General features: G+C 42.2%; 1 pseudogene; it reads right to left on the reverse strand.

Annotated features, from left to right (window-relative positions):
• Window positions 1-2,012: 2,012 nt before the first annotated feature.
• On the reverse strand, window positions 2,013-3,189 carry LOC116529619 (annotated as a pseudogene).
• Window positions 3,190-7,140: the final 3,951 nt, after the last annotated feature.

Raw genomic sequence — 7,140 nt, forward strand, 5'->3', positions numbered from 1 at the left:
AGCAGGAAAATTATTTCATAGGATGAGGGAATGATGGGCACATGTCACTACATAGTTGTCAAAACCCATAGAATGTGTAACACCAAGAGTGAATTCTATTGTACACTGTGGACTTTGGTTGATAATAATGTGTTGATATTGGTTCAGTGGTTGTAATAAATGCACCACACTGATGTGGGATGTTGATGGTGGGGAGGCTATATGTGTGAGAGGTGAAGGGGTATATGGGAAGTGTGTGCTTTCCATTCAATTTCACTGTGAACCTATATCTTCTCTAAAAAGCAAAGTCTACCAATTTTTTTTTTTTTTTTTTTTTTGAGACGGAGTTTCACTCTTGTTACCCAGGCTGGAGTGCAATGGCGCGATCTCGGCTCACCGCAACCTCCGCCTCCTGGGTTCAGGCAAATTCTCCTGCCTCAGCCTCCTGAGTAGCTGGGATTACAGGCACGCGCCACCATGCCCAGCTAATTTTTTGTATTTTTAGTAGAGACGGGGTTTCACTATGTTGACCAGGATGGTCTCGATCTCTTGACCTCGTGATCCACCCGCCTCGGCCTCCCAAAGTGCTGGGATTACAGGCTTGAGCCACCGCGCCCGGCCGTCTACCAATTTTTTTAAAGACTTAAAATGTTTCAAATGTGATGATGATGTCAACCCACAAATCCAGAAGCTTAGCAAATCCCAAGCAATATAAACACACAGACACACACACGCCTCTGCCTTTACCACCATCACCAAAACGATAACATTTCTGAAAAACAAAGTAAAAGAGAAAATCCCAAAACAGACCAAAAAAAGATGCATGTAGGTAGGGGAATGAAAAAGGTAAGAAAGATCATTGATTTACCATTAAATACAATGCAAGTCAGAAGGCAATGGAGATCTTAAAGTGTTAAAAGAAAAATAGCCCATCACTCTAAGTCTGTATTCAGAAATCATTCAAAAATGAAGATGAAATAGAGAAATTCTGAAATAAATAAAAGCTGAGAGAATTCATCACCAAGCTAAAGAAGAATGGTACCAGGTGGAAGCTAAGATCCTCATCAAGGAATAAAGGACACCAAAAATGATAGTATATATGAGTAAATGTAAAATACTTTTTCCTTAATTTTTAACTTATTTAAAAGAAAAATGACTGTTTAGAGCAAAAATAATAGCATCGCATTGTGGGAGTTAATATATGTAAAAATAAAATAAATGTCAAAAATAGAGCAAAGGAGGGAGGAAATGGAAGTATACTATTGTAAGATTCTCACATTGTATGTGAAGTGGAATAATATTAAGTCAAGATAGACTCTGTTAATTTAAGAATGCATATTGCAATTCCTAGAGTAACCATCTAAAACAGATGTAGATAAAAAGCTAGTAGATGAGATAAAAAATAGAATGTCGGAAATTCTCATGAATTTAAAGAGAGCAGAAAAGAAGAAAAGAAAAAATAGATATCAAATAGCAAAATGGTACATTTCAGCCCAACCAAATCAATAATTACGTTAAGTGTTAAGTGAACTAAACACTCCAATTAAAAGGCAAAGATTAATGATTTAAAGAAATAATACTCAACTGTATCCTATTTGTAAGATACCCACTTTAAATGTAAAAACACAGAGGGGTTAAAAATAAAAGGATGAAAAGAAGATATGTTGTGAAAGACAAAGTAGATTCAACACAAGAACTATGTCTAGAGGTAAGAAGGGACATTTCATATGAGAAAAGAGTCAATTAACCAAGAAGACAGAGCAATCCTAAATATGTGTGTATCTAATAACAGAGTTTCAAAATGATGAAGAAAAACGGACAGACCAAGACCTGTGTGCTTCACGTCACGTAATTTATATCTTGTGGATGCAAAGTTCCAGCATGGGGTTCTCCTTTTTACCTTGATCCACCATGATGGAGAACAGGAAGAGTTTTATCTTGATAAAAAATGAACTACACATTTGTAGAAGTTTTTGGGGTTCTTTGTTTTTCACTGAGAACCTTTTTTTAGACTTTTGAATAGAAATGGGAATTCATTTGCCAGGAAGGGTGATTCCATCACACTTCTGCTGGAACCAGTGCATGGCCTCCTCTTTTCTGACTCTGTGTTTGGCCCCAATGCAGCCTGTCCTGTGCTTCTTGTCTGCCTACCCAGCACCACACAGAAGTCCAGGCCATAAGGGAGTGTAAATTAGTTCAACCATTGTGGAAGACAGTGTGGCGATTCCTCAAGGATGTAGAAATAGAAATACCATTTGACCCAGCGATCCCATGACTGGGTATATACCCAAAGGATTATAAATCATTCTATTATAAAGACGCATGCACATGAATGTTCATTGTGGCACTGTTTACAATAGCAAAGATTTGGAACCAACCTAAATGCCCATCAGTGATAGACTGGATAAGTAAAACATGGCACATATACACCATGAAATGTTATGCAGCCATAAAAAGGGATGAGTTCATATCCTTTGCAGGGACACGGATGAAGCTGGAAACCATCATTCTCAGCAAATAAACACAAGAACAGAAAACCAAACACCACATGTTCTCACTCATAAGTGGGTGTTTAACAATGAGAACATATGGACACAGGGAGGGGAACATCACACTCCAGGGCCTGTTGTGGGGTGGGAGAGCTAGGGGAGGGATGGCAGGGGGTGGGGGGTTTGGGGAACGATAACATTAGGAGAAATACCCAATGTAGATAACGGGGGGGATGGATGCAGTAAACCACCATGGCACGTGTATACCTATGTAACAATCCTGCACAATCTGCATGTATACCCCAGAACTTAAAGTTTAATTAAAAAAAAAAAAGAAGTCCACGCCATACATACCAAAGCTTGGGTCATATTTGACACTCAGATCAATGTGTTCCTGGATCCCAAACCAAAGTTTCCAGTGTTTGAGAAGTTGTTTTTTTCTTAACTCATACTGCCGCATATTTAGATCCTTCTCCAAGATTTCTTCTGCCTTGGCCCCTCAAACTGTGCAGTGGACAGCAATCTTTTCATTTCTCCAGATGCCAAAGGATCTGACAGTGTATCTTGCTTTGGAAAACACAGGGGTCTGCCCTGTGAGCTGCTCCAACACCCTGGCTGCTCAGGTCAGTCTGTCTCTACTCTTCCGAGCACAGATGTTGAGACAGAGCTTTTGGATGCAAAATTCCCGCATGGGCTTCTCCTTTTCACCTTGATCCACCATGATGGAGAACAGGAAGAGTTTTATCTTGATAAAAAATAAAATATTTGTAGAAGTTTTTTGTTTGTTTTTTTTGATTTTTTTTTTTTTTTTGACGGGCTATGTAGCTCAGGAATAAGTCTGGGGCTTAAGGTCAAGGCCTAATCAGCCACTGTCTTGACACAGTCTCAGAGAGTTGGGCCAGAGCTCTCAAATCTCTCCTGCCTGATACCAGGGAGGAGCCGGCAGTTGGGTCAGGTCAGAACCAATAGTTGCAGGTGAGGGATAAGCAAGGCAGGTGCCAGATAGGGCTCAACCCTCTCCATAGGCTGGTAGACAACACATGGGAGGGAGCAAGTCATAGACGATCCAATTTCCTGTTTCAGCACTTTTACTTTCTTCATAATATTTAACTACAATTTGTAATCATTGCATCTATCCGTGTGTTCATGATTTAGTGTCTGTCTCACCCTGGGTCTATAAATCCCATGAGAGCAGAAAGCATGTCTGTCTTTTTCATCATCTTATCCTAAGCCTTGGATACAGTGGCTGACATGTTGGAGCCCCCTTGATAATTGGTCATTGGATAAAGGAGTGAATAAATGAGTGAATGAGGGAAGAATGGAAGGGAATGGAAGAAAGGAAAAGAGATCCATTTTCTATTTTCCCTAGAAGAGCTAAGGCAATGTCATAAAGAGCATGAGGTCAAAAATACAAACCCTCAGGCCTCTTTTGCCATCCCAAAGTTTTTAATAACTCCTGCAACTCCTTGCTAGGCTGCCCTAGCCCTGTTTCTGCCCTGCCACCTGAGCTCCTGACCTGTCTGTCAGGCTCAGTAGCTGGGCAGCAGGACCCCTGAGGACCATGAGATCTTGGTCGAAATCCTCTTCTGTTTCCTGCAAGGACGTCCCCCTCTCTCTGGACTTCAGTGTGTCATGCACTAAATCAGACTTTTGTCTGCCAGAGCACAATCTCAGCTCCCTGAGAAAGGAATGCACAGTCATTGATCAAAGACTCTTAATTTGCTGCCCCCCCAACCCCATCGCCACAATGAGCCATTTTCCTGACAATAGCCATCATCACTGTCTTTGTGCAGTCCCAGGCATCCTGAAATTGAGCCTCCAATTTCCTTGTAGACATGCACAGGAAATAGAAAATCTATGCCGTTCCCTGGAGGCAGATTGGCAGTTGATTCCAAAGCACGCTGGGTGCCTACTCCCCAGGGTGCAGAGGGGACAGATGACCTGGCCAGCTGGGGAGAGGTCTAGCTCCCATGGCCAGTCCTCCAGGGTAGGATTAGCGTCTCCCTGGAGGCTGAGGCCCCCTTAACTGCTCTATTTGTATCATCCACCCACTCACTGCTGTGCAGGGCAGGATTCTATCTGCTGGGGTCACCCCAGGAAAACCCTGAAACCCTGAGTGCCAGAGTCTTGTTTGTAGGAGGGTCCCTTTGCTTCCTGGATCTTTATTCAGGGGACTAGAACTCAGAAAGGAATGCCCCATCTAGGAAGAAGCTCTTGAAGTTACCAAGTCATGCTGAGGTAGAAGGCGCCCCTTTATTCCATTTCCCAAAGGACAGCCTGTAGACGCTTCCAACTCATACATCTGAAAACGCCATTTCTCCTGCTTAAACCTCTGACCGTGGGTAGAGGGGCTCCACAGCTGTGTTGAACATGATCTTAAACATTTTGAGACAGTCAGGGAAATTTGATTAGGACTGGGTATTAGATAATAGAAAGGATTTATTGTTAATTTTGTTGGGAGTGATAATATCACTGCTGTTGCGTAAGAAAACATCCACATTTTTTAGAGATATATGCTGCAAGAGTGGCAGGACACGCTATCTGGAATTTGTTTCCAAACACTTTAGTACAGAAAAACAAAAAGGAAAGAAAACTATCATAAAGCATAATCCAGGCTGAAGAAGATGAGATGCTCAGATTGATAATGTCTGCCACAGGCAGGGAAGAGGCAGCTGGGGTCGGGGTGGAGGGAGTGACGGGACACCAGCCACGCCTTGGCCATCCTGGCTGGTCCCTCATCTGCCAGACAAATGTCTGCTTTGCCCTTCAGTCCTGCTTCAAAGAATACCTTAGTTATTATCGATTAACTAGGAGTTGATGGGTTCTCAAACAATTCAGTCTTGTTTATTTATTCTGCTGCTGCTCTAGGACAAACCAAAAAATAAGAATTATCAGGGCCTTGGTCTAACAATTGCTGCTATGAATTAACTTTATATGAAAGTACCGACTTTCTGGCTGGGTGTGGTGGCTCACGCCTGTAATCCCAGCACTTTGGGAGGCTGAGGTAAGCAGATCCATTGATATCAGAAGTCCAAGACTAGCCTGGCCAACATGGCAAAACCCCGTCTTTACTAAAAATACAAAAATTAGCTTGGCATGGTGATGTGTGCCTATAATCCCAGATACTGGGGAAGCTGAGTCAGGAGGATCGCTTTGAACCTGGGAGGCAGAGGTTGCAGTGAGCTGAGATCGTGCCACTGCCTTCCAGACTGGGCGACGAGCAACACTCTGTCAAAAAAAAAAAAAAAAAATACTGACTTTCTATTTTAGACTCAAATAGGCAATTTCGCCTTTCCTTATTTGCAAGTAGGAAGGGATATTAATAGCTGCCATTTATTGGATGTCTAACATGTGCCAGGCACCATGCCAAGTGCTGTGCATGTATCATCTCATTGATCCTCACAACAACCCAACAAGCCAGGGCTGTACTACCACCATATTTCAGATCAAATTGGAATCACTTGTACAAGGCCACACAGAGGGTAAGCACTTGAGTTAGGATCTGATGAAGCTCTGTAACACCAAAGGCACTGCTCAAGCATTACACTCTCTCACCTCTCACCAAATACCTGGACAAAGGACTTATAAACTTGGGGGCCACAGGGAAGAGCTGGGAGTTTGTGGACTGGAGAGCCAGAGAGAAAAAAAAAGAGAGACCAAGTTCCAAAGGACAGCTGCAGAGAGCTGGTAACCTCAGAAGAACTCTCTGTTCTAACCAAGAGAGGGAAAGAGAAAGCACCATCTCCAAGGGGCTCCCAGCACGCAGAAAGGAACCGCTTCCTGGACAGCTCAGAGCAGCTGCTCAGAAGCCACCAGGAAAGGGCTCCTGGCTATGAGGGCTCCAGGTGGCTGGGACCACTTCCCTGAAAATTTAGCCCACTTTGGGGCCAGCACTCTGTCAGCTAGTGAAGGTCTGAAAACTGGGGGATTCAATAAGTAAAACTGGGAACACAAATTTGAGGCTCCATGAATATAATTCTAACTGGACATAATCCTTTGTTTAGGGATTTTCTTGTTTTATGGTAATCATTTGAGTCAAAATTTTTGTCTGAGTTTGGGTATTTCTGTAGGACTTACATTTTTATCAGTAATTAAATATTTTACCTAGTGTTCTGGGATGGGGTGTGCTGTCAACACAGAATGCACAGTTCCAACATAGGCATTGAATGTGTGGCTCCTGCAAGGAATCTGATATTCCAACTGAAGCGAAATTTATTTAGAAATAAGGAAGGGTAGTTAGTCTACAATTCTCTGTTTTCTGTTTCTGTATTTTTGTTTTTCTTAAAAAAGAACTCCAAGATTTCCCCCAAGCATGTATGAGAATTGCTTGTAGTAATTTAGGATGGAGGTTAGAAATAAGAAAGAATTGCTAGTCTATAATTCCCTGTGTTTCCTCTTTCTGTATTTTTTTCCTTAAAAAAGGACTCCAAGATTTCCCCAGGAATTCATGAAAATTGTTTGTAGTGATTTAAGATGGAAGTTAGTGAATGTAATATGAATGAGGAATTGGAAGCTCTAACAGGTGTGAGATTTCAGCTGAAATATTAGGAATGAGGCATGAGCTCATGGGAATTGCCCAGTTTGAACTGTCTGAGTGAATGTGTCCAGTTGCAGTGTGGATTTCAGTGTAGTTAGCTGGCATTTGTTTTGGTTGTGATCTTTGAGATCCTTC

The sequence above is a fragment of the Sapajus apella genome, unplaced genomic scaffold (assembly GCF_009761245.1).
Source record: "Sapajus apella isolate SASKATOON/1434 unplaced genomic scaffold, GSC_monkey_1.0 scaffold62, whole genome shotgun sequence".
In the NCBI taxonomy this organism is placed as follows: domain Eukaryota; kingdom Metazoa; phylum Chordata; class Mammalia; order Primates; family Cebidae; genus Sapajus; species Sapajus apella.